Consider the following 25,248-nt stretch of genomic DNA (forward strand, 5'->3'; position numbering starts at 1 on the left):
GGTTAAATTATCTGAGCAGCTAACTGAACTTTTCAGGTGACAGTTCCTTTCCATTCTGCAGTGAAATGACACAGCAGGAGGTATGACTTTTCTGTTTTCTTAGCATTTTTGCCATTTAGAAATGGAATATGTGAGGGGATTTATTCTATTTAAAACAAAAAAATGGAACTTTAAACATGGTATCATAAAGCTAGATTTGAAATACTAATAACCTGATTTACATTCTACCTCTCTGGAAAAACGTAAGCAACAGAACTTCCGTGAAGCTCTAGGGGTTTGAAATTAGCTTAGAATGCCACTAGGGCAGGGCATATTACTACAAAATATTTGAAGATTGTAAGCACCAAGATGGGAAGGAGAACGTTGTCTGATCCAAAAGGGAATAATGAAAAGAAATAGGAGGAAATTGAGCAAAAGAAACTTTATGCCACTATCCAAAAAATTGCTCAACAGTGACAGTGAAACAGAACCCCAAGGAAGTGCTAAAAGATTGATGACATGGAGAATTTGAACCAGTCTACATCTCTCTCTCTCTCTCTTTCTTTTTTTCTTTTTTTTGAGACAGAGCCTTGCTCTGTTGCCCAGGCTGGAGTGCAGTGGTGCCATCTCAGCTCACTGCAATCTCTGCCTCCCAGGTTTAAGTGATTCATGTGCCTCAGCCTCCAGAGTAGCTGGGATTACAGGCATGCACCACCACACCCAGCTAATTTTTGTATTTTTAGTAGAGATGGAGTTTCGCCATGTTGGTCAGGCTGTTCTTGAACTCCTGGCCTCAAGTGATCCACTCTACTTGGCCTCCCTAAGTTCTGGGATTACAAGCATGAGCCACCGCACCCTGCCCCAGTCTACATCTCACTGAAAAAATTCTGTTTAACATCATTCAAAACACGCTGCCTAGGCTTGGTGGGAGAGGCCACATATAGCAAGCATTATTTTTCTCTCATTTGTAGCAGCCCTAGTTGATCAGGTTCGCATATATTGTGCGCTTATCACTTCTGGATCTGGAAATTACGAATGTGCATGCAACATAGGAAAAAGCAAAGGAGAATCAATCATTGAAAAATTGTGAAGCTGGCCGGGAGCTCACGCCTGTAATCCCAGCACTTTGTGAGGCCCCAGGCGGTCAGATCACGAGGTCAAGACCATCCTGACCAACATGGTGAAACCCCGTCTCTACTAAAAATAGAAAAATTAGCTGAGTGTGATAGCGTGCACCTCTGGTCCCAGCTACTCAGGAGGCTGAGGCAGGAGAATTGCTTCAACCCGGGAGGCGAAGGTTGCAGTGAGCCGAGATCTCACCACTGCACTCCAGCCTGGACAACAGAGTGAGACTCTGTCTCAAAAAAAAAAAAAAAAAAAAAAATTGTAAAGCTGAGAGACACTAAAGAGACAATATGATCCAGCTTATTTATTTTACAAATTAAACCACCACCACCACCACCACCAAGGAAACAAGTCCCAAACCTAATGCCCAAGATTAAGTGATTAATTGAAGAGCGTATAATTAGGCTGTGACAAAGCCAAAACTAGGACCCACATTTCCTGACACAAACAAAAAATCTAGTTCCCTTTCTACTCATACTCTCTTGGCCAATCAAGAGCTTTCATAACTGCTTAGTAACTGGATGCCAAGGAGGCTTAGACCTCCTATCTTCCTGAATTTAATGTATATAATACAGCAAGTCTCCATAACCTGAGCTTCTTAGCAGATTGGAACAGGGGCCAAAAACTCAAATAGTATTGGGACAAGACTGGTAATAGAAATTATCCAAACAAATAAATGTTTCCATATTAAGTGAATAGAAATAATTCTCATTTTCCACATATGTACCCATTGTTTTCCTTTTTGACAAATAAACTTTGGGTATATTTAAGGCATACAATGTGACGATTTACGTATACCTTGTGAAATGATTACCACAACCAACATAATTAACACATCCAACACCTCACATTACCATTTGTGTTGTGTGTGTGTTTGTGTGTGGTGAAAACAGTTAAAGATCTATTCTCTTAGGAAATTTCAGGTCCATAATAAGAGTATTTTTAACTACAGTCAGCATACTATAGATTACACCTTCAGAACTTACTCATCTTATAACTGAAAGTTTGTATACTTTGATTAACATCTATCCATCCAACCTTGGCAACCACCATTCCACTTCCATGGATTCAAATTGTTTAGATACCATATATGTGAATTTATAAAGTAGCTTTTTCTGTGTGAGTTATTTCATTAAGCACAATGTCCTCCAGGTTCATCAATGTTGTTTCAAATAGCAGGATTTCTTTCTTTTTTATGGCTAAATAATAGTTCATTATGTGTATTTACCATATTTAAATAATCTATTCATCCATTGGCAGACACTTTGGTTGATTCCATATCTTGGCTTTTGTGATTAATGTTGCAATGAACATGGGAGTGCAGATATCTCTTTGAGATACTGATTTATTTCCTTTGGATATATATCCAGAAGTGAAATTTCTGGATCATATGGTAGTTCTATCTGATTTTTTGAGAAAACGCCATACTGTTTTCCATAAGGACTAAACCAGTTCACATTCCTTCTAACAATGTGCTAGGATTCCCATATTCCTGCCAACACATTTCTTTTTTGTAATAGCTATTCCAACGTGTATGAGGTAATATATCATTGTGCTTTTGATTTGCATTTCCCTGATAATTAGTGATGTTGAGCACCTTTTCATATACCTGTTGACCAGTTGTATTAATATATCTTCTTTGAAAAAAGTCTATTCCGATCCTTTGCCCATTTTAAAAAATATGGCTATTATTATTTTTTTGCTATTAAGTTGTATAACTCTTATACATTTTTGTATCTTAACCCATTATTAGATATATGGTTTGTAAATATTGTCTCCCATTCCATAGGTTGCCTTTCAATTTCGTCGATTGCTACCTTTTTTGTACTGGATCTTTTTATATAGTCCCACTCATTTATTTTTGCTTTTTAACTTTTGGCTAGTTTTGTTTATTTTTACCCGTTTATTTTTTGTTGTTTGTGCTTTTGTGGTCATATTGAAAAAAATACTTGCCAAGACCAACGTCAAGAAGCTTTTTTCCTATACAGATGCTCCTTGACTTATAATGGGATATGTTCCAATAAACCCATCATAAGTTGAAAATAAGGTAAGTTGGAAATGCATTTAACACATCACCAATTTAAAAAATCATGGTAAGTCATGGACCATCTGTATTTTCTTCTAGGAATTTTGTGATTTCAGGTCTGAGATTTAAGTCTTTAATTCATTTTGAGTTAATTTTTGTGGATGGGATAAGATATGGGTCCCATTTCATTCTTTTGCATGTCAATATTCAGTTTTTCCAATACTAGTTATTGAAGAAACTGTCCTTTCCCTATTATGTGTTCTTAGCACCCTTGTTTATTTCTGGGCTCTATATTCCATTCCATTGGGCTATGTCTGTTGTCATGCCAATACCATGCTGTTTTGATTACTATAACTTGGTAATATAATTTGAAATCAGGAAATGTGATGGCTCTAGCTTTGTTCTTCTTTATCAGGATTGCTTTGGCTATTTGAGGTCTTTTGTGATTCCATATGAATTTTAGGACTGTTTTTTCTATTTCTGTGAAAAATGTCTTTGAAATTTTGATTACATTGAATCTATAGATAGCTTTAGGTAGTATGGACGTCTTAATAATATTACTTCTAATCTATGAACATGAGTTTTCATTTACTTGTGTTTTCTTCAGTTTCTTTCATTAATGTCTTATAGTTTTGAGTGGATATACAGATCTTTTACTTCCTTGATTAAATTTTTTCCTGACTATTTTATTCTTTCTGATGCTATTGTGAATGGGGTTGTTTTCCTAATTTACTTTTTGAAGAGTTCATTGTTAGTGTGTAGGAACACAACTGATTTTTGTATGTTGATTTTGTATCCTACATCTTTACTAAATTTACTTATTAATTCTCGCAGGTTTCTGTGGAGTCTTTTGGAATTTTTTATATAAAAGGTCATATCATTTGCAAATAAATAGTTTTAATTCTTTATTTCCCATTTGGATACATTTTATTTCTTTTTCTTTCTTAATCCCTCTGGCTGGAACTTCCAGTCATATATTTAATATTAGTGGTAAGGCTGGGCACCACTGTGCTGTTCCTAATCTTAGAGAGAAAGCTTTCAGCATTTCATCATTGAATATGATGTTAACTGTGGGTTTGTCATCTATGGACCTTATTATGTTGAAGCAGATTTCTTCTACATCTAATTTAAAAGTTTTTTTTTTAAATCATGAATAAATATTGAATTTTGTCAAATGCTTTCTCTGCAACTATTGAAATAATATTTCATTATTATTATTAATAACAGAATGAAATTATTTTCTATTCTGTTAAGGTGGTATAGCAAATTTATTGATTTGCATTTATAGAACCATCCTTGCATCCCTGGGATAAATTCCACTTCATTGTAATAAATGAATACTTTAAATGTGCTATTGAAATCAATTTGTTAGGTTTTTTAATTGAGGATTTTTATATCTGTATTCATTTTCTTTTCTTGTGGTGTCCTTATGGGCTTTAGTATGAGGATAATACTGGTTTTGTAAAATGAGTTTAGAAATGTTGACTCTTTTTCAATTTTTGGAAGTTTTGAGAAGCATTGGTATTAGTTATTCTTTAAAAGTTTGGTACAATTCACCCATGAAGTCATTTGGCTCTGGACTTTTCCTTGTTGGGGAGTTTCTGATTACTGATTCAATCTCATTACTTATTATTGATCTGTTTAGACTCTCCATTTCTTCATAATTCAGTCTTGGTAGGTTGTGTTTGTCTAGCAATGTATCCATTTCTTCTAGGTTATCTAATTTGTTAGTGTATAATTGTTCACAGTAGTCTCATGATCTTTTGTATTTCTGTGGTATCAGTTGCATTGTCTCCTCCTTCATGTATGGTTTTATTTATTTTAGTCTTCCTTATTTTATTTTATTTTTTGGTTAACCTAGCTGAAGATTTGCCAGTTTTGTTTATCTTAAGATGCCAACTCTTAGTTTTGTTGATTTTTTCAATTGTCTTTCTATTTTCTATTTCATTTATTTCTCCTCTAATTTGTATTACTTCATTTTTTCTACTAGCTTTGTGCTTAGTGTTTTTCTTTTTTTAGGCAATTTGACATCTTCTTTTTTTTTTTTTTTCCTTATTGAGATGGAATCTCACTCTGTGGCCTGGGCTGGAGTGTAGTGGTACTATCTCAGCTCACTGCAACCTCTGCCTCCCGGGTTCAAAATATTCTACTGCCTCAGTGTCCCCAGTAGCTGGGATTACAGGCACCCACGACCAGGCCTGGCTAATTTTTGTATTTTTAATAGAGACAGAGTTTCACCATGTTGGCCAAGCTGATCTCAAGCTCCTGACCTTGGCTGATTCGTCCACCTTGGCCTCCCAAAGTGCTGGGATTACAGGCATGACCCAGCGAGACCAGCCTATATTTTCTCAATATGGGCATTTATTGCTGTAAACTTCTTTCTTAGAACTGATTTTGCTGCATCTCATAAATTTTGGTATGCTGTGTTTTTATTATCATTTGTCTCAAAATACTTTTTGATTTCCTTTTATCTTTGACCAGTCGTGTTGGTTGTTCAGGAGTGTAATTTCCACACATTTGTAAGTTTTCCAGTTTTCTTCCTGTTACTTGTTTCATATGATTGTGGTCATAACAAAAAATTTAATATGATTTCAAACTTCTTAAATTGTTGGACTTATTTGTGGCCTAACATATGATTTATCCTGGAGAATGTTCCGTGTGCATTCAAGAAAAATGTGTATTCTGCTGCTGTTGGGTAGAATGTTCTGTACATGACTGTTAGGTCTACTTGGTTACAGCATTATATAAGTCTGTTATTTCCTTATTGATTTTCTGTCTGGATGATCTATCCATTGTTGAAACGGGGGAATTTAAGTTCCCTACTATTACAGTATTACTGTCTGTTTCTTCTTCCAGTTCTGTTCATATTTGCTTTCTAATCTATACATATTTATAATTATTATATCCTCTTGATGAATTGAACCATTTATAATGTCTTTCTTTGTCTCTTATGAAAGATTTTGACTGAAAGTCTATTTTGTCCTATATAAGCATAGCCAACTCCACTTTCTTTCAGTTATCATTTTTGTATTAGAGTTCTCCAGAGAAACATAATTAATAGAATATATATAGATATATAGATTAGATATAGATAAATAGATGGATAGATAGATAAGACTTATTATGGGAATTGATTCATGTGATTATGAGCACCAAAAACTCCTCAAATGTGTTGTCTACAAGTTGAAGAACCAGAAAACCTGGTGGTATAATTACTCTGAGTCTAAAGGCCTGAGAACCAGGATATCTAATGATACAATATTTAGTCAAAGGTGAAAGGTATGAGAACAAGGGTAGGGGAATTGGGTGAGCCCTAGTATTAGCCTTGTACTCTTAAGGCCTGAAATCTGGGGTTTTCATGTCCAAGAGGAGGAGAATATGGACATATCAGCTCCAGAAGATAAAGCAAATTCACTCTTCCTTTACCCTTTGTTTCATCTGGGCCTTCAATGGCTTGGATGAGGCCTGCCCACATTGGTGAGGGTAACTCTTCTTTACTCAGTCTACTGATTCAAATGATAATCTATTTTAAAAACACCCTAGCAGACACACCCAGGGGAAAAAAAAAAAAAAAAAAAACCCTCTACCTGTGTTTTGTGCATCTCTTAACCCAGTCAAGTTAACACATAAAATTAACCATCATAATCTGCACTATCTTTTTCCATCCCTTCACTTTAAGCCTAGGTGTATTCTTAAAACTAAAATTAGGCTTTTGTAGGTAGCATATTGGTCAATTTTGATTTTTTAAAAATCTATTTAGCCACCCTGTGTCTTCTGTGTAGACAATTTAAACCATTTACATTTAAAGTAATTATTGATAAGTAAGGACTTACTTTTTCCATTTTGTTGTTTTTTATTTTATAGTTCTTTTTATCCTTTTTTCCTCCTATTTCTGTCTTCCTTTGTGATTTATTGATTTTTTTGTACTGGTATAATTTGGTTAATTTCTCTTTCTATTTTTATTATTTTTTAAAATATGTCACCATCCTAACTGTCTTTTATTTTATTTTATTTTATTTTATTTGACGGAGCCCTGCTCTGTTGTCCAGGCTGGAGTGCAGTGGCGAGATCTTGGCTCACTGCAACCTCCGCCTCCCAGGTTTAAGCAATTCTCATGCCTCAGCCTTCTAAGTAGCTGGGACTAAAGATGTGCGCCACCATGCCCGCCTCATTTTTATATTTTTTGCATGTTGACCAGGCTGGTATCAAACTCATGACCTCAAGCAAGCCACCCACCTCAGCCTCCCAAAGTTCTGAGATTCAGATGTGAGCCACTATGCCTGGCCCTAATTGTCTTTTGCTTTAATACTTTTTACTAGATTCATATAATTATTCAGTAAACATTTAAGGCAGAAGCAAGGTTAATATGTTTGAGTAACTGTGGAAGGCCAGTGTGGCTAGAAAAGAGTGAGCAAAGCAAAGAGTGATTGGACATGACATACAAGAGAATGGCAGGCTCTAGATCATGTTTAGACTTAGTGAATAGTAGGGATTTTTATTTTATTTTATGTATGTTACAGATGAGGTGATTAACTGTTTCAGTTTGCTTGGGACCAATAATGTTCCTAGAACCTGGAACTTTTATGTTAAATCTAGGAAAGGGCCAGGCACAGTGAGACAAGTTGGTCACCCTAGTGATGGGAAACCATCTGATGGTTTTAATCACAGTACATAACATGATTTGTTTTAACATTTATGAAGATCACAATGACAGAGAACTGGCTAGAAATTTGGGAGTAAGACAGGGAGGCTCGTTAGGTAACTATTATGGTAGTCTTAGTGAACAATGAGGGTAGTCTTTACTAGAGTTTTTGTGATGGCCAGTAGTGAGCTGTGGTCAGATTTAGACAACTATCTTGAAGAAAGTGTCAGTAGACTTGTCGAGAGATTATACATCAAGAGTGATGAAAGAAAAAGAATCATGAAATAGTAACTGGATAAATTATGTTCTTTTCACTGAGATAGGGAAAGCTGGAGTAAAAGCAAGACTGAAGAAGAAAATCAAGAGTTTAGGTTCAGATATGTACGATTGAGAGCCCAATTTGTATTCAAGTGGTGATATTTAGTTGGCATGTTCATAAGAGTGCGGAGTTCAGAATATTTGGGCGTACAGAATTCTGAGAGTAATTGGTACATGGAAAAATATTTAAAGCCTAGTGCATGTGTATGGTCAGAGTATGGTAAGAGATGTGACAAGTAAGATATCATGCATAAAACATGAATGGGATATTAAGGAGTGGGATGCACATAAGATGAGGATAGCCCTTCAAGTAAGCCTAAAAAGAGTCAGTCAATCAGCTAGGAGGAAAAACATGGAAACATAATATCATAGAAACTAACAGAAGAAACCATTTCAAGCAAGGGTTATTGAAGAACTTTTCAAATGCTGTTGTAATGTCTAGTTAAGGTAACCGCGAAGAGTTAATTTTAGGATTTAGCAAGATAGAAGTTATTGGTAAGTTTGACAAGAGTAGTTTCAGTAGAGGAGAGGGAATAAGAGCCTGATTGCAATGATTAGAAAAAGGAAAAGAAGTGAAGGAGGAGAGTTATTCATGCATTGACTATTCGGGATTTTGCTATAAAAGAGAAATGAGGTAGTAGTTTGATTTGGGATGTTAAAAACAACAGAGTATTTCAAAGTTGGAAGATATTACTGCATTTTTGCATGCTGATGAGCAAAAATCAGTTAAGAGAAAAAACTGATAGTGCAGAAAAATGCAAAATCTTTGAGTATGCAAAAATAGAATGGGATTCAAAACACAAGTAGAAGGGTTGCCAATAGACAGAAGCCTGACATTTTTCTCATTTTAGTATTAAGTAAGGACTTGGGAACAGATGTAGGTTAGTTGAGTACAAGGAATATATCCGCAACAAAAGAAATAGAAGAGCACAGTCACACATAAAAATTATCAAGAGTCAATTTACCTTATGGTGGAGAGTCCCTGAGGTAAATTGAAGTGCCCATGCCATCTAGAAGAAAAGCAGCTGCCACTTGGCTGTACACAAGCATTTGTTGCCTGATCTTCTGATAGTTCAAGAGATACTTGACATGTGAGTTTTAATGGAAAATCTCCCAACTTTTAAATGTTGCCTCGAATTAAGTAAAATAAAGCAATCAACAGCAGCAACAACAAAAAAAACACCATAGAGGACAAGCAATGACTTCTGACATCTAAATCTAAGCTAGGGATGATGAGTTGAGATCTTCTGTTCTAGAGGTTTAAAATCTGGTCTCACACCTATGAGGGAAGTTAGCATTTGTTCATTGCTTCTGAGGAACTGAAAATTAGGCGAATACCAGTATATATTAACCCACAGTCTTACTTCCAACCTAAGAGAAGAAATTTGATTTCCTAGGAAGTCACTGGTTTCCTCGAGACTTACCTGATCAATCCAAGAGGGATTTGTGTAGAAACTGTGTATAATGCACATAACCTGGAGATTTCTTTTATTCATAACTAGGCAAATGGGGAAAATAAACATAGAAACTAAGAAAGAATTAAGTGATGCAGGAAAAGGGAGCAGAGTCCTGAGACTCAGAGAAAATAACATCCAGAACATCCAGGAGAACTACAACCTGGAGCCCAGAGAATTTTTATTAATCTGCTGATATTTTCAATAAGTATTAGTTATTACAAAATGGTAGTAGCAGTATTAGTAGCAGTAGTAGTAGCAGCAGCTGCTGCTGCTAAAATTTACTGAATCCTTAGTATAGGCCAGGCATTGTTCTAAGTGTTTAATAGGTATTAATTCATTTGAAATTCACACCAAACATGTAAGGTAATTAGTATTATTATCCCCATTTTAGAGAGAGAAACTGAAGCACATAGAGAGTAAGTAAATATCTCCAGGATGCAAAGTGTTAACTATAAAATGATCTAGCAAACATTTTTACATTGCTTTAATTTACCATAAAATATTTCAGCATAGAAGCTGCCATGTGCATGTTAATTTTTTGATTTATATAAACTCCCAGTGTGGTTAAAATGGGGTGGTGGGAGAGAGATTTATCAGAATTTATTTGAAGTCTTTTTTTTTTTTTTTTGACAGGGTCTTTCTGTGTTGCCCAAGCTGGAGTGCAGTGGTACTTGTCTCACTGTAACCTCCACGTCCCAGGCTCAAGTCATCCTCCCAGCTCTGCCTCTCAAATAGCTGGAACCACAGACATGCACCCCCATGCTTGGCTAAGTTTTGTATTTTCATAAAGACAATATTTCACCATGTTGCCCAAGCTGGTCATGAACTCCCGGACTCAAAGGATCCACCCACCGTGCCTTTCAAAATGCTGGGATAGGAGGCGTGAGCCACTCTTTAAAGACCCTAAATGCAGCAGCTACAAACAAGTCAGCTTTCGTCATCTCTGTGTAGAACTGGTATAAAGGATGTGATAAATTATTTTTATTGATGAAATTAATGATGTTTAAAATTGTTTAATTGGGTAGAGGTATTAATCAAGCACCAGTGTGGTTGCATAAACAAAGTTTACAATCCAGAAGCTCATTCCCCTTGGACATTCAGAGGACTAGATTCATTCCAGCCCTGAAATGAACCACAAAACAGAGAATTCTGTTGCCTGATTCTGATTAAAACCTGGCTGGATTCAACCACTAGAAAACTGTTACATCTGTCTCAAATGGATCTTCTTGCAAGGTACCCTAGAGAATTTAAAAAGATGGGGCTGAGACTTCATCATTCTTCAGGTGAACAAACCATATGACTATTGTTGTACCATTTGCTGCAATCCAGTCAGAAGTGGCAGGGTTGAGACCAACCCCTACCTTCACTGGAACATTCAGCCTGTTACTGGGTAGTGAGGTACAACCTGTAGTTCTTTTCTGCCTTTAACTACATTAGGCTGCTGCTATCTGCATCTGAAGAATCTAACAATTATTGGCTTAATTCATCGCAAATATATTAATTAAGCCAAGTTGGCTTAATTTGTAGCAAATATATCAATTTAATAAAATAGATATGGAATTTTAGAATATTTTTCAGGGAAAGCTATTTTAAATGCAAACCAAATAAGGTTGGATAAGGAAGGTCATTTCATGTTAATGAAAAGTACAATTAGGAATAAAGATATAATAACCTGTTTGATAATAAATCTAATAATAATATCCACAATTTATTATATCCTGGGTACTGTTGAATGTGCAGAACTCTTTAGATACATGATCCTGCTTCACGCTCATTTTGTGATGATAGGAAATTTTTAAAATCTGTTTTCCAGATGAGGAAGCTGAGTATCGGAAACATTACCTAACTTTCTCGAGGAAGGATTTCTATAGAAAATGGCAGAGAAAGACTCAAAATCAAAATTTTCTTCCTCTAAAACTGATGCTCTTAAGCACTATATTGTATTGTTTGGTGTGCTTTGCATAGTACCTTCTATTCACTCATTTATTAAATAAATATTTAGTGAGTGTCTACTACTACGTCTCAGGTGTTGAAACTGCTAGTGGAAGTACAACAAATAAATAAGACAGACACAATCCATGCCTGCATGGAGCCTGTATTGTGACTTTGAACTAGTAATTATACTAATAACTGCAAAAGTGCAATTCTGGTGCCAAGAAAAAGTGATACAGAATGAATGTACAGAGCTCTGAGAACATATACAAACGAGACCTACACCGAGTGGCACAAAGTACAGAGTTGTTGAACAAAACTTCCCTGGGGGAGAGACTAAAACTTAGGTGTCCTGTTGTCCTCCAAGAAATACAGATGCAGCAGATCTGAGAGGTGCCTGTCGTATTATTAAATAGAATGCTTAACACAACATAAATACTTTATAATTAAACATATACATTAGTGGGTGAAATTATTCACATCCACAGTGAATTCCTCACACCACAAAAAAATTACAGAATCCCCTTATGTAGGACCTTGTCAAGTGTTTGTTCACAGATTATTAAATTCATACAGAGAGAGAATCAAAAAGTTCAAGGGTTCCACAGCATCTGCTGCATAAGCATAAACTAGAAGTTTTAACAACATGAATATCGGCTATCATAGAAAGTACTATTGCTTGTGCAGTGATTTTTATTTTCATTTTAACCATAAGAAGTTGAAATACTCAATCCTTTGTTTCAATTCCAGATATGCTTTACATGTGTTGAATCATTCATTCCAACCCAAAAAGATACATACTATTACTTGTGCCTTTTTATGTTGGGGAACCTGATCATAACATATAAAATAACTTGCCAAAGCGTCCAGGTTTAGTAACTGGAATTCAAACCCCAGTATTCAAACACAAGCACTCTGACTCTAGAGTCCTGTTCTTAACACCAAGTTAGACATTATAGGCTCTCATGTTAAGTGCTAGTATATTTAGAAAATGTCTGTATACATATATACTCCTAAGAGTTGATATATGTATGAAATGCATACATGTATATATGTTTTAATTTCCAAATTTTTCTTCCGCAGAAAGTAGAAAATAACAGAAGAAAAACTTGAGAAATTCATAAAAAATAAAACTCTGCTGAGTACTCTGTGAATTGAATGCCTTATTGGTAAATTCCCTTGAACTTTTCTGGCATAGATAATTTGTATACCATATCCAAAATTTCATAGTATCCTTGCAGTATAGGTGGGCCATACTCCCATATTATTTCATAAAGTGAACACAGCTCTAAAACTCAAATGGAAAAATATGGCACAAAATACTATAAACAAATATAGTTTTCCCTAGATTGCAAACAGCTAAATATTACTGTATTAATCAATGCATCAAATTAATATCATTTTTGTTGGCAGTTAATGTTGTAGGTATTGGGGTACATGAGTGTATAAAGGAAGGATCCTTGCACATATGGAGTTTATCTACCAGTAAAGAGAAAGACACACATTTAAAAACTCCAGTAAATAATTAAATCACGTTGTATAATAGAAAGTTGATAAATTTTATGGAAGTGAATAGAAAAAAAGGAGCAAAATAATGGAGGTTAGGAACACTAGATGGGGTAGGAAAGATGATTATAATTTCAAATAAGGTGGTCACAGTAGACCTCGTTGCAAGTGTGACATTTGAGCAGACTTGACCAAGGTGACAATCTGTTCTACAGTTACCTTGGGGGAGTCCAGGGTAGGCAGAGGAAACAGCTTGTTCTGGAATTTACCTGACACAGTTGAAAAAGAACAGGGAGGCTGTTGTGTCTAGTGTGGAGTGCACAGAAGGAAATGTAGTAGGAGATGAGGTCAGAACATATGGAGACATGGGTCCTCATTGGAAATGGAGAGCCACATTGGGTTTTGAGCATAGCAGTCATAGTACTTGAGATATGTTCTAAAAGGATCCCTCGGGCCACTCTATTTGAGAGTATACTGCAAGGCAATAGAGAGATGAGATAGGAGCCAGAGAAGTAATTTGGGCCAGACATGAGAGTAATGTAATGAATATAGGTCAGATTCTGGCTCAGTTTTAAGGATAGACCTAACAGGATGTTGGTGCATTGGATGTAGGGTGAGAGAAAAAGAATGGGGTCAGAAATACCTGTAAGATTTTTTGCATGAACATCTGGAAGGGGAAGATAGCTGGTGGCAGTGTAAGTCAGGAATGTTGAAGGGGCATAATCAGGAGACTAGTTTAAAATATGCTGAATCTGAGAAGTGTCCTAAGCACTGAAGTAGGCATGTCAAATAGGCAATTCTGAGTGTAGGTGAGATTTCTTGGCTAGGGATAGTAACCTGGGATTCATCTGTATAAGGATGGCATTTAATGCCCTGAGCATGGAAGAGATCCCCAAGAGTGAGCATAGAGAGAGAAGCAGCCCACCACAGACTGAACTCTGGGACCTTCCAATGTTAAGAAGTGATGGAGTACAAGATAAACCAGCAAAGAAGACTGAGAAATGAAAAACAGTGAGGTGGTGTTTAATATTGTCCAATTAAATAAACGGTGGTTCCTGTCTTTGTTATCTTCACAGATGGGAAATGTGCTTTATTATAATAGTTGTGAAAGTGGGGATACTATTTATAGTTGCAGGCACCTTTCTTTCTTGTAATGACAGTTGGAAGTCATAGCAGAGCATGAATACCGCTCAGAGCTTTATGAAATTTGTATCTACTTGCCCTTGTTTATAAGCAGTTACCAAGTCTGTCTGAGTCTGTCTCTGCAGCAAGTCTCCTCCCCTCCCCTTCACATCTTTTTCTCTCTCGCTGAACACTGTTCAGATAATGCCCTTCTTGCTTTACAGTGGCCACAGCTACTAGTTTTGTACAGTGACATTTCCCAAGATGGTATTTCTCAGTACCCTGGTTTATAAGATGTTACTGGTTCTTAATAAGTGTGCTGGGAAGCGTTATCCTCTTTGACACCCAGTTCTCTTACTCATCCTTCAAGGTCCAGTTCAAAAGCCACTTCCTTTGGTCATTCTTCCCTGATCCTGCTCCTCCGAAGCAGGAAGGAACCTCTTTTCTTCTGCACTTCCATAACTCTTCATGTCCTCCCAATTTATGGGTGCTTGTAACTGTTATCTTGCGTCACAGTAACTCTCTCTTAGACTCTAGGTCTTTTGATGTCAGTGTCTACATCCCCCACAAAATATAGCACTAGTCTTACCTCTAAATATAAATAACACAGCTATTTGAAAGCTAGAAATGAAAATACAATAGTCATCTAATTCTATCCTGTTGTTATTTTCCTTTCCAGAACAAATCCAATTCTGAAAGAAGTTATAACTGTCAATTAGATCTATGTGAATGCTTTTAAAAATTATTATTAAAGACTAGTTCAGGCATTCAAAAATCTTACACAATACTCTTATTGATTGATTCTAATTGACTTTTAAAACCTGCTATGATATATCATGAATATATGTTTTCGAATACACAAAGCTAATGATTTAGAACAGATTTTCCTTCCTTAGAAATTACCTAGTGAAACATAAAAATGAAGCTTTATGGAGATATAAAGGAATAAGTATAAAAGTATTATAAGTGAGGTATCTGAGGTATTGCCTATCATTAGTTTTCTATTAGCAAGGGTATACGATAGTTTCATTTGTTTTAGGAAGATATATTATGTAAGGGAATGAAATCCCACACACAGAAGGGAATGTACATTGATTTCTTTGAAAATGATTTATGATTTAGGCTCTAGTGGGAAATCATTTTTTTTTTATTTTACATCTCACTTGAAAACATTCACTTAATTTGGTCTAAAAAAGTTCCTTTTCTCCTAAAAAAAGTCTACTGTTAAATGAAAACTTCTGTAAAAGTTCTACATTTTCTGATTGTTTTAGAGTTCAAAGTTTAAAGAAAATAACATGGACCTTGAATTCCTCTTTAATTATATTAAGGACTTAGATCAATGACAGCTTAGTGACACACTGGAAAATAGTCTAAGTGATGGGGAGCTGGATCAAGGTCAAGTTGGCTATTCTAAAGTAGTGTGTTGAAAAGTCTGTTTTATCCATATGATTTATATGAGGAAAGATTTCACTCTATAGATTTTAATTGTCTAAACATTTCTGTTTTATTAAGAATGATCTAAACTTCGTTGCTCATAGCATATTTAATATTACATCATTATTACCAAGAAAGTAATGATATTTTGTGAATCTGATAGTAGAGAGAAGATAATTAAAACTTACAAACTTTCTTGAAAGTTTTAGAAAGCATAATATAATTTCTTGCACATAAAAGAGAACATCATACCTATGCAAATCAATAAATTAAAATGTTGGTAATTAAATGCATAATTTGATTAGCATGTGGTAAATTTAAGACATAATGAGAGATCTATGATTCTTTATGATCTTTTTTACATATTCACATTAGAATTATTTCTACTTGATAACAATCAGATTGATTGAAGAGTTATTTATGAAAGAATTGCACACAAACATTGTATACAAGTTTAGTTTTGATGGTTTAATTTTTAACAAAATTGAATAATATAATAGAAAAGATTAGTGTTAAAATTTTCCCAATTCTTCAAATATGTATATGTGAACAAGTTAGGAAATTATATCAATTCGAATTGTCTTGAACATTCTTCTTTATATATTAAATAAAACAAAAAACTTGAAATTCCCCACATATATGATGAGTTGATTATATCACACCCATTTTTCTTTTAAACTTTGGATATCTTCTACTAATTGTTAGTGACTTGCTGCTTCTTTCTGTCATGTAAATGAGTCCACTTGCCTGATAGTAGTTGGAGTCTCACCAACACGTTATAATTCAAGTTCCTGGGGGTGAAAAAATAATTTCACATACAATTTATAATCTGAAGACAGAACCAAATGTAACTATTTATTTTGTAATTTTTATCCCGAATTTCGGTTGGCAGGGTTAGGGAGAGGTGTTAGAAGGAGATGGTATTCAAGAACGCAGAGTTCCCTAAACATATTTTGGCAAAGTAAGGAGAAGAAGAGGTATGGAAGTAGGAAACTTCAAGAAAGAAATTAATTTAGGGAAAACATATTTCATTTTAGGCTTAAAATTCCTGGGTCAGTAACAGTGCAGTGTTTTAACTGCGCATTATTCAGAATGTACATATATTAATAGAATTCTCTATTGTAAACCATAAACACTTGTGGAAAGTTTATCTTTATTGCACAGTACTGACTCTTTTCCTGACTTGAGCAATAAAAACTATAACCTTGTACTTGGGCTTGAATGGATATCTTCAAGAGCTGCTTGAAAGGAGACGATGAATAATACGGTTCATGTAGCTCATTCCACATATTGTTTTCACAAAGTGCTAAACAACACTAAGAATAGCACGGCAAACAGAGAAATCAATAAAATCAACATGATTTTAATGAAGGGTAGTATTTGTTCTCTAAGTATAATGAAGAAATGCTGACATTTTGCAGTGTTGAAAATCTAGAGACAGGCACTATTTTGTTTGAAAAGTGAAGTTTCATTATAGAAACATTAGGTCTACAATGGTCTAATTGGCATGGTTGCAATTTCTTAGTGCTTCAAAGACAGTTTTATGAATGTCATAGGTTAAAGGGAGAAAATGCAACATCAATTTGATTAATATTCTGAGCTAATGGAAAAAGAATGATTGATTTTAATTTCCTTCACTACAACAAGCATACCTGTATAATGATGTGCCAGAAAATGAAGAAAAGAATTGATGTGGTACTTGTAGAGGTAATACTATTAAAAAGGTTAAGAGCTCAGGCTCCACAGTTTGACAACTCATATTCTAATTCTGGAAAATGCCTGTATCCACATAGGTTTATTGAGGATTAAATAGATACTGCACATAGAGCACCTAAAATAGTGCCTGGTACAACAGTGTGATACCTCTACGAACCCACTAGAGTGCCTAAAATAAAAACATTCAAATGATAGTAATGTGGAAAAAGAATGTGGAACACCTAAAACTCATATATTATTACATGCAGGTAATAGAACCTCAATAAAGAAGTACATAAAACATTAGAAAATATGTTAGCAGTCACTGGTAACATCAGGACATGTCTAAATTCATATTACAATTATCATGTCACTTTTTTTCAGCCTTGTTGAAGCCTATTCAGGACAGTATATCTCACTAATGCTGGGAGATAACATACTTCTAATAAATTGTTATTAATTAAAGTTGTTTTTTAAATACTTTATAAAGACAATGAAAATTTGGAGCAGATAATATAGCTTTAATATTTCTTTTAATTTAATTAAGAAATGGTTTATGTCAACAGATAAAAATGATATAACTGGGCCAGGCTAGGTGGCTAATGCCTGTAATCCCAGCACTGTGGGAGGCTGAGGTGGGTGGATCACCTGAGGTCAGGAGTTCGAGACCAGTCTGACCAACATAATGAAATGCCATCTCTACTAAAAATACAGAATTAGTGAGGTGTGGTGGTGCCTACCTGTAATCCCAGCTACTTGGCAGGCTGAGGCAGGAGAATCGCTTGAACCTGGGAGGTGGAGGTTGCAATGAGCCGAGATGGCGCCATTGTACTCCAACCTGGGCAACAAGAGTGAAACTCTGTCTCAAAAAAAAAAAAAAAAAAAGAAAAAGACATAACTTAAGGAAGCAAAAGTTATGTGTGTGCCATAGTCAATATGATCCCCTTCCCCCAAAAAACCCTGTATTTCTCACATGAATAAGAACAATAAAGAAATTCCAAGATAAATTCACTCTCTATTCCTCACTCTGATTCAAAAACTTCTTTTAACTTTTACCACACACACACGAACATAGGTATGTATTCTGAGCATATACATGTATATATTCTGAGCTTAGATTAAAAAGATATACTAAATTGTCATTATTTTTTGTATTTAAAATTATTTGTAGCAGTGAACTGATTCACCTCATAATTTACTTATCTTATTTTTTGATGTTTAGGGTAGATTTTAGTTTTATTTTTAATTACGATTTCCTTAGGATTACTAGGTCAAAGGTATACACTTGGTTGAAATTCTTGGTTAAACATTTTCATTTTGCTTTTCACAAAAATGCTAATGTACACATTTTCACACTATACATCACAAGTATAGCCAAGTTTAATCACATTCTGGTTATTAAATGACATGCTGGTCAGTATAAAATATCACCAAAGAAGTTAACTGCTGTTACAAGCTTATCATATAATAAATGTGTGATTTTTTAACTTTCGTTATTTTGATCAATAATGTAGTTGTATATTTCTCAGATGGTTACTCAATATTTGGATTGCCTCTTCTTTTGAATAATCTCTGTAAATCCTTTGTCCACCTTATTGTGTGAATCCTGATGCTTGCTGCATAATTGATATAATCTATACAATGTTGGGGTTAGCCTTTACCTGCTATAGTTGTCAAATTTCATTTATTTATTTATTTATTTATTTATTTATTTATTTGAGATGGAGTCTCGCTCTGTTGCCCAGGCTGGAGTGCAGTGGCGCGATCTCAGCTCATGGCAAGCTCGGCCTCCTGGATTCACGCCATTCTCTTGCCTCAGCCTCCTCAGTAGCTGGGACTACAGGCGCCCACCACCAGGCTGGCTAATTTTTTTTTTTTTTTTTTGTATTTTTAGTAGAGACAAGTTATCTTTTTTCAATTTATAATAACCAATGTTATATATGTTTTCTTATTGTGGTCAACTTGTTTTTGCACAAAGGACATAATTTTTAAAATTTCTTCTGCACAGCAGTGCCATTATCTTGTTAGTTTTCTCTATCTTAATATTTTACATTTGACTCTTTAAATATCCTAAAGTGTATTTCCATTTGGTATTTGGTGTGATTGAAATAATTTTCCTTAATGGTTTTGCTTTACTGCATATCACAAAATAAACTAATGTAAGCCTTCCTAGAGATGGGCGTCATCTCTGACTTTGAAAAGAGCCAAATATGATACAGATGTTAAATGAAATTGAAAGGCAAGCATTCCCTTGTGTTAGGATTTTTACACTCATGATTCGTGCTAGTATAACTGAGATGTCAACTACGGTCGTGACACCTTTTGAGAATAAATATCTACTGAGTTAAATTTTGATCACAAAAAAGTTGAGACTAATATTTTCCTTAATTATCAGGAATGCTTGTAGGAGGTGGACTTGCATTTTAGAATTCTGTAATTTATCCAATTCTTGTGCCAAGATTCTGCTTCCATTGAATTCTCTATCTTATCAATTCTCTCCTCCTGGGGTTGTTCTCCTTTCCCTGCTTCAGGCATGAAATAGAAACCGTATAACTGCGTTTCTAATGATACCATGTGTCCCGGGCATTTAGGTGTGTAACAAATTTTGGTGTTACTTTTTCTAATTTTAATATTTTTTCCCTGACTCAATAATGAGGGTATTGTTAGCACATAAGAGAAATTAAAAGTAAATGTTATTGTTCCCAGAAGATTTTAGACACTCCATCATTAACATTTTTCACTTTTATTCTTATTGTTCAACATCTTACTATGTTATTTGGACTCATTTCTTCCTATGAAATAAAAATAAATCTGCTAGTGAATTTAATCTGACTCTTTGTGGCAAAAGAGACTCCAGAAAAATGTTAAAAACTAGATTCTAGAGCTTCGGCAAGGCAAGAAGTTGGTCAGGCTTCAACACTCCCCTACCTTATTAACCCCCTCAAGACTTTCCTACATTAAACATAAATCAGTTCCTAAAAATCTAGGTCTGGAAGATTTTTCCCTTGACCTTAATAGACTACCTGTTGTAGTGACCAACCTCCCATGACTTAATGTGTTTTCCCCGTGACAACCAACCAGCCTTAAAAAGCATTCCATCCTGATAACTGACCATCAGCTTCAAAGTGGTTCTGACTGGTCCACAGAGGCTGTGCACAAGATGCTTTCATGCCCTGTGTTTCGCCTTCTTATGTAAAGAGGCAAGTTTTACCTTATTTTAACATTAAATCTCCACCCCAAATTGATCAAGTGATCATGGGACATAAGTAACATATATGTTTACTCAGTATGCATGCATTAGGGTTCCCTCATAAATATCCATAAGATTATTCTATAGTCTACTATATATGTATGCATAGCCAATCTCAAGAATACATCTCAATCTCTCTCCCTTTTGTCTCCGAAGCACCTGCTTTCGATTTCTGCCAGAAGTTCTGTTTTCCAACTTACAGGTTATACTTTTTTACAAGAAACAAAGCTCTCCTTTTCTACTTTTATAGATCTGATTGTTTTGAACTGACATTTCTTATACACAAGCTCTTTCTTCAAATTTCTGTTAAATGGCTATGTAGAGCAATATTACTATTTTTTCACTTGGTGTTTCCATATAGAACATGGTCCTAAGGCCTTGGTGCTTTTCCTCCTCACATTTCTATCAAGGTATTTTCTAAGCCAAGAGAAATACCTTCTTTTTGGAAATTCAGAGCCAGCTGTAAAAATAGAAATTATTTCTCTTCAACCCACCTTCTCATTTGACCAAAACAGAATGATATTTTTTTTCTCTTTCTCTTTTTTCTCATTTTCCTATGGATGATGAAAGAAATTTAATTGTGTGGGATAAGTCAGGATTTCAACTCTAAGTTTAGTTTTTGTCCTCTAAATCTGACACCTGTTAAGATGAGCAAATGGAGAATGGCCTGTAGTAGGTTAGCTACCTTTATGCAAGACTACAAATCATTTTGTACTAAATAGTTAGTATTTCTGTGATAAGCCTACAGTCATACTGGACTGAGGAAGAGGAGACCTAAGCCCTATTTCCAGCCACCCTACTCTCTTCATGATTTGGGGAAAGGCATTTTGTCTATTTGGTGAAAGTTGTTCTCATTTGTAAGATGAATATATTTGACATCTTTCTAAAGTAATAATGTTGACCTATTTAAAAGATATTTTTTAAAATACATACTCTTGCTTCCAAGTTCATGACTTTTTGGTTTACCAAAGATAGTATATGCCTCTATATATTCAATAGCTTCTTGGCTATTTTAAAAATAACATTTTGTTTTTTAAAATTATAGAATACTTCAGCTGTGTGGGGGGAAAAAGCCTTCTAATTATAGGAGAATATCAATATCTACCACAAAGAGCTTAATACAGAACAATCACATTTTCCTATTTAGTTCACAGACTTAATTCATACAACTTAGGAAACTGGAAGATACTGAAGAAAAATTTATGAAATGAAAATTACAGAGAATCAATCACAGAGAGAGAATATTGAAATACTGTTATATAGTTTTTAATACATTCTGTTCTTTTTTCTAATGTTTTCCTAGGGCATTTAACACAGCCCTCTCCTTTGTTTACAATTAGAGTAAATGTAAAATTTAATACTTAAAATATTAATTATCTGTTAGTAATCATAAATATTTTCAATATTGAATAATATTATGGTCCTTATTTTTAGGTTTTTAGGCAAATAGCTAATCACTTGATGCTTAAGGAAAAGGGTTCCTTCTTTCTCAAGGAACTTTTTCATGTTTTTTCTATGTAACTAGTAGAAACATTGCAAAGACTTCAATATTTAGGTCTGATAATTTTGTGTGATTGTAGGTAGGCAGTCTTGGGTGTGGTGATAAGGTGAAGAAGATACAGCTGTGGTTGGTAACTAGCACTTTAGCTTTGGCATCAAAATGCATAAATTCCCTGAGAAGAGTACTGGACTTCTCATTGGGCTATCTTCAGGAAAAAATGAGATCCTTACCAAATACAATGTACTATAAACAATGTCAGGAACCAGCATGAGTAGATTGCTATGATGACTTTTCCAGAAACATCTTGTTCCATAGGTCCTGCCTGCAACACCAGGTTTCCTCTGGGGCCTGTAGTTCCTGTGTTTGGAGGTGCATGGATAGATGAATAAGCAGGATCTTTTCTTCACTTGCACTGTTATAAACACAAACACCAGATACAATCTCCTAACTTCTCAAATGAGTGATATACTCTGAATAAATAGGTGATAAGACTCTAGTGTTACAAAGAAGACTAGGCCAGGATTTTAAAAATAGTATCTCAAAAGCACAGGCAACCAAAGCAAAACTGGACAAATGCAAATATATCAAACCAAAGTCTTCTGCACAGTAAAGGAAACAAACATTAAAATGAAGAGAAAACCTATAGAACAATAGGAAATGTTTGCAAATTAAGCATCTGACAAAGGGTTAAAACCCAGAATATGTAAGGAACTCAAACAACTTGATAGCAAGAAAACAGATAATCCAATTAAAAATGGGCAAAAGACCTGAATGACCTTTCTTTAAAAAGGCATACAAATGGCCCATAGATATGTAAAAAAATGCTTGACATCAGTAATCATCAGAGAAATGCAAATCGAAACCACAGTGAGATATCACCTTTCTCTCGTTTGAATGGCTGCTATAGAAAAGACACAGAAGAATACTGGTGAGTATGCAGAGAAAAGGGAACTTTGACATACTGTTGGTGGGAATGTAAATTAGTACAGCCTTTATGGAAAAAGGTATGGTGATTTCTCAAAAAATTAAAAATAGAACTACAATATGATCCATCAATCCCATTACTGGATATATACCCCAAAGAAATGAAAGCAGTATGTCAAAGAGACATGTGCATGTTTATTGCAGCACTCTTCACAAGACAAGATATGGAATCAACCTAATGCTTATCAGCAGATGAACGACTAAAGAAAATGTGGTATGTATATATACACAGTGGAATAAAATTCAGCCATAAAGCAGAATGAAATCCTGTCATTTGTGGCAACATGGATGAAACCTGAGGGCATTAAGTGGAATAAACCAGGCATGAAAAGAAAAATACCACTTGTTCTCACTCATATGTAGAATCTTAAAAAGTTGATTTTATAGAAATAGTAGCAGAGTTGTTACCAGAGGCTGGGGAAGGTGGTGGTAGAGGAGCCGAAGTTAGTTAGTGAGTACAAAGTTATAATCAGGAAGAAAAAGGTTTGGTGTTCTATGACACAGTAGGGTGACTATAGCAAATAACAATGTAATGCATATTTCAAAATGGCCAAAAGATCTTAAATGTTGAACCACAAAGAAATAATAAATGTTGAAAAGTGATGAATATGGTAATTAACTTAATTTGATCATTATGCTATGTATACATGTATTGAAATATCACATTGTACCTCATAAATACATGCAATTATTGTGTGTCAGTTATAACTAAAAAATTAAGTTAAAAAATAATCAGACACATAAGTAGACTGCTGCTGGCAAACACGGGAGGTGTGGAGGTTGTCTCATTTCAGGAAGTGTGAAGATCTAATAGCTCTTTCAAGACTTTGCTGAGTTCTATGGGAGAGCATGGGGGTGGGAAGAGGTAAAGGGTCTTTCATTCCCAAGTCCCTTTTGACTGATTCCTGCTTCTAGAAAAAGTCCTTTATCCTTTCCCTGGGGTTGATCTAAGGGTAAAAACAGCTTCTGCTTTGGGATTGTAACACTCCAAAGCACCATGGGTAAAAGGAAATTACATGCAGCAGTTTTTTACTCAAGCTTTATTTACTAAGGGATCCTCTTGCTGACCTCGCAATAACTTAAAATCACATGGTTTATGTCCCACCTGGAGACCAGGTGTTCTACCTGGTTTATGTCCTACCCTGATAGCACACTGGCCTACTGCCAGCTTGCTTACTCTCCTCTTGACCTTCATCTTGTTTTTTCCTCATTCCTCTATCACTGTTATGTAGGGTAACATTTATCTTTAGTTCCTGGCCCAAACTTGCAAGTCCGTATCCATACAAATGCTCAGTGTACAAATTAACAATATCCCTGCTCCTTTGGAGACTTTTATGTTTATATATAACCACTATTTTTCTGTTAAGCTTGTGTAGCATATTCTATCTGTAAACATTTTTATACTGTTATTCATTGGCTTATACAAAGTTGAGATACAAACTACTATTGGGATCACCTGATAAACATAAGTGCATCCAGACTTTCTGTAAAAGTGACAATTAGAGTGGGATTCTTCTCTGGCTGTACCTTGAAGGGTAGTTTGGAGGTTACTTTTTGAACTCTCCTCAAACAATGTTGGAGTTTCTTAGACATTTTTTTCCCAAGTGTCATGCCCACACTCTGAATTTTTCTTCTTGTCAATTTGTGTAGAGACACGACTTGTAAATGCCATGCTGTAGTTTTTCTTTCTTATAGAACTGTTGATAAAAGCCTAATGAAATTCATTCCTTGTGTTGTTGACCTTTATTTAAATAAAGTATGTTTTAGCATTTGAACAGCTGAGCCATTAACATTTGCAAAACATCTGTTGTAGTATTCGTAATTAGATTTTGAATGATTTTTTAAAATCACCCTATGCTCTGATATTATAGTGATTTCTAATCTATACTTTGGTAACATAAGGACTCACCTATTTCCATATCTATGGCATCACTGCAAATCATAATACTTTTTGGGCTGAGTAAAGACAGTCTAATCTTAGCAATATTCTCAAGTATATTTAAAGGATATTTTCAAATGTCAGCTGAGAGTTCAAAGATGTAGAGAGCTGGAATGGACATTGTTTCCACACTTACTACAAGAAAAAATCTGTACAAACTGCAAATTAAGGAATTGTATTGAACTCATCAGAGAACTGCAGTTGCAGAGAAAAGAACTAATGCAAAAGTGGGGAAAGACAGGAGCCTGGAATTTGCATACTTGAGCCTAGACACAATATAAGCCAGTAAGAACATGTAGCTATTTTTTTTAAAAGAAATTGCTAAAAGCCGAGTATAG

The 25,248-nt window shown here is 34.9% G+C and overlaps 1 long non-coding RNA gene across 8 annotated transcripts in view; it reads left to right on the forward strand.

The window, feature by feature from the left end:
• The window catches only part of LOC123572994 (uncharacterized), a 345,306-nt gene extending 321,998 nt beyond the window's left edge, over positions 1-23,308 (forward strand). For all 8 annotated transcript variants that reach the window (XR_012433608.1, XR_012433607.1, XR_012433604.1 and 5 more), the window contains one exon: positions 10,181-23,308. This is a non-coding gene — a long non-coding RNA (uncharacterized lncRNA). The remainder of the gene's footprint in view (positions 1-10,180) is intronic.
• The last annotated feature ends 1,940 nt before the right edge of the window (positions 23,309-25,248 follow it).

Source organism: Macaca fascicularis, chromosome 4 (genome assembly GCF_037993035.2).
Source record: "Macaca fascicularis isolate 582-1 chromosome 4, T2T-MFA8v1.1".
Lineage (NCBI taxonomy): Eukaryota > Metazoa > Chordata > Mammalia > Primates > Cercopithecidae > Macaca > Macaca fascicularis.